Source organism: Peromyscus eremicus, chromosome 22 (genome assembly GCF_949786415.1).
Source record: "Peromyscus eremicus chromosome 22, PerEre_H2_v1, whole genome shotgun sequence".
In the NCBI taxonomy this organism is placed as follows: domain Eukaryota; kingdom Metazoa; phylum Chordata; class Mammalia; order Rodentia; family Cricetidae; genus Peromyscus; species Peromyscus eremicus.
The window spans coordinates 29,601,408-29,605,103 of record NC_081437.1 but is presented as its reverse complement, the minus strand read 5'-3'; the positions used below and the strand labels follow the sequence as shown (position 1 = coordinate 29,605,103).

Sequence of the window (3,696 nt, the reverse complement as noted above, 5' to 3'; positions counted from 1 at the left end):
TTATTCTTAGCAACCTGTAATACCCTCTGTAAAACAATTTGGGGTGGGGAAGAAGGAGGAGACTGGCAGGTGGGAGAGGACAGTGGAAGGCAGTGAGGAAAAGAGAGAATGAGAGCAAAGTGTAATGACATATAGGTATGAAAAGCTGTAACGAAACCCGCTGTTTTATAAGATAACTTTAAAAATTAACCCCCAAAAGGAAGGGTACTTCACGTGACCCAGGACATACAAGATTTTTGCCTCAAACCTGACAATCTGAGTTATCCCAAAAGTTATCCTCTGACCTCCATACCCACCTGGCCACACTTATATACACACACCACACATGCACATATATCACACACAAAAATTATGATATAATAGTAATAAGAAGAAGAATAATAAGAAGAATAAGAAAAAGAAGAAGAAGGAGAAGGAGAAGAAGAAGAAGAAGAAGAAGAAGTTTTTTAATTAACAAAAAAAATCTGACTGAGATGCTAAGAGTCCAAGCTCATGTCTCTGGCAAGGGTACTGTGAGGGCACCCTCAGGCACTCTGCTCCCAGAAGTTTCCTCAGTCAATCACTGAGACATGTACAGGTTGCACTGTCTTGAACAGCCTGCATTGACTTCGTCTCCTGAGAAACATGAACAATCAGAACAATCCACTGGATTCCCTTGGAGCCCAGAGCACCATGAGGTCACTAGGCAAGCACCAACTGCCTGCTGTCACCAAGCTGAGATTCAGATTCAAATGGCTCAGGTCTTAAACATCCCCCCAAAACTCAGGTGCTGAAGATTCCACCTCCCCCCAACCCCATGCAGCGGTATTCAGGGGTAGGGTCTTTGGAAGGTGATGGGATCATAAGCAATGGTTTTAGCCTTTAATGGAGTCATCATTTAATGGACTGTTGAGAGATGGTAGAAACAAATGCATGGGGGATCACTGAGAGGATTAGGTCCCTAGGGTCATCCACTCTGGTGCTGTATTCCCTCTCCTTCTCCCCGCTCCTTCCCCTCCCCAGTCAATCCTCTCCCTTTTTTTTTCTTGTTCCTCCCTCCCTTTCTCTCTCTCTCTCCCCCCATGGCTGCCATTAGGTAAGAATCTTTTTTTCTACCACATCTTTCTGCAATTATGTCCAGCCTCACCACAGGAGAGGCGTTGGCGAGGTAAGAGGTGGCTGTGGCTTGCTCCTTTGTCTCTCTGAGCTTTCGGCATTTACCCCTGTATCTGACTCCTCGTTTTTATTAATAAGACCAATTAGAATTCGAGCTACACAGGACCATAAACAATAGAGCCAAGGACTGCAAAATCTGAAACCAAGGACCCAAATCAGTCTTTCCTTCTTCCATTGATTCCTTGGATATTTTGTCACAGTGCCAGAAAGCAGAGGGAAGCACAGGTACAGCTCTCCACTAGCTAGTAGTTTCTCTGGGGCAAAATCTTGAACATTTCCAGCATCGTTTACTATTGCCATGACAACAATTCTACCATTCCGACTTCCCCACAAGGACAAAGGGAACCAAGAGGGTTGTGCATATAAAGAGAAGTCTATACCACCGACTCTTGTCTATATGGTAGGGTGAAGAGTCACCGCTGTTGGCAGAAATGGAATGATGCAGGGACAATGTACTGACTTGAACGTCAGGAATCCTGGCTGATATGCTAAGTGTCTTCCTGTCTTAGCAGCCCAGACGCTCTGAATTCACCAAGTCCATGAAGTATCCCCAGGTTGGCTTCATTTGGAAACAGCATGTTCTTATTAGCAGAAAGCCTTAAAGGTAAAGGTAAAAAAGCTGTGGCACGTAGTCCATGGCATCTCGAATTGATGTTAGCTGCATCACTGGGGATTGTAGGTTTGTAGGATTCTAAATACTTACTAGTGACTGCTCAGCTTTGGAACTCAGGGCATCTTTTCTGCTGCTCTTTATTATTTTTAATTCTATTCTTATTTTTAATTTCTTGATTTTAATTTTCTGATTTAAATCCATTTTTAAACTTCCATCTACTAAACACCACCTCAATTAGGACCAACTTGTTTACATTCTAATAAGTTACAGAATTTTAAAGCTGATAAAGAACTAAAGAATCTAACCCAGCCTATGTACTGCAGATATGAGGGGGTGGGGACAATACCAAGGCCATACAGCTAACTGGGGATAGAGCCAACCAAGCTAACAACCGAGTTCCTGGCTTTTCAATTGAGGCAAGCCCTTTGCTAAATTTCTGTTTCTCAGCTATGATAGATGAGAAAATACTGTGGTCTTCTATCAGCGCCATGTGGGGAGGAAAAAACAGCTTTGCTATAGATATTATATTTCCTCACATTTTACCAATAGCTAAATGATGTTCTTCCTGGAAAACCTTGGCTAAAATCTACAGCGCCTTAGAACATGGTGTAATGTTTACTGGTCCAACCAAATGAGTACACTTTGAACTGAGAGGTTCAAGGTTGCAATTTGTACTCGGCATTAAGCTGTCCAGTTAAGGGGCTGGTGAAAGCCTATTCATCTGTCAACTCTGAGGCCACAATTAAGAGGCTGAAGATGACATAGCATAGAGAATAATCAGTCACATTAATGCCAAGACTAATCCTTCTTGTTTTGTGAAATAGACAGGAGTTAATTGGAGCTATGTGTTAGAGAAGACTCAAAAAAGAAAGTAGTCTTTATTGATATGGTAATATGGCAAAAGGCTGAGGGAAGATTGCCACAAAGGGAACCAGGGCTCCACAGTCAAGGAGGAGAGCTGAGCAATAAAATATTGCAATTGAAATTTCAGCATATCTAATTACTAACACTGTGAATTTGAGCAAGCCACCTGACCTCTTAGCTTAGGTTCCTCATGAGGAAAACCAGACATAGTAAGAGTAGCTATCTCATAGGGTGTGCCTGAGAACTCAATTAGTCAATGTAAATTGCTCAAAACAATGACTAGTTTGCGGTCGGTTCCCACAAAAAGCCAACTCCTTTTCCATTATTGCAAGCAGAGAGTGTCTGGCTTCGTGGTGAAGTTGTGAATATTGAAGCAGCCTGAGTCATCAAACATGAGTCCAAGAACTTCGCCACCTGAACTCCGTGAGCTGATAGGAATGTGCCATTCTTCTTGGAGCATCTGTGAAGAATCCGAGAGGCTGAGGTAGAGCTCACAGACCCTTGAGTATAGCAGAATGATGTTTGGCAGTTTATTTTTCAGAAAACATCCACCTGCCAGGGAAAGGATCCAAGAGTCTCATGGGAGTGTCCTAATGACCTTACTGAGCCACTTGTCAATGGCCAGCCAGCTTTTCAACCACTCTTAACACATTCCTGTCTCTATCTTCACCCTTACTGTGGAGCTCTGGGCAGTTGTTCAACCTGCAAAACGAGATGGAGGTTGTAACAACCCTTTGTCATTTGCAGCTTAGCATTTCTTCCCAAGTATTTCATTTAATTATGTTTCCACAACGTGAAGATGGCCTCAGTGATTTCTAGAGAAATTCATATGTGGCAATGAAAAGATGTTAAGCAGGCAGTGAAAGGTACCTAAGAGTATTCAATTTCAGTAAATGGCGGAGGCCCAGGGCTCCCACTCAGTGAAAGGAAATTTCTCAGCTTTCTCAGAAGGTGCTCTAGGGCAGGTCAAGCAGGTCTGCCCATGCCACAGGCTAGGCTTAGAAGCAATGAGACCTGGCCTTTCTTTCCTGGCTCTCCACTCCCCATGTTAGCTCTCACTGGAG

At 43.2% G+C, this 3,696-nt stretch overlaps 1 long non-coding RNA gene across 1 annotated transcript; it reads left to right on the top strand.

The window, feature by feature from the left end:
• The first annotated feature begins 667 nt into the window (after positions 1-667).
• On the top strand, positions 668-3,251 carry LOC131897695 (uncharacterized). The gene is made up of 3 exons (XR_009375764.1): positions 668-766; positions 1,560-1,759; positions 2,968-3,251. It is a non-coding gene; the product is annotated as an uncharacterized LOC131897695 (long non-coding RNA).
• The last annotated feature ends 445 nt before the right edge of the window (positions 3,252-3,696 follow it).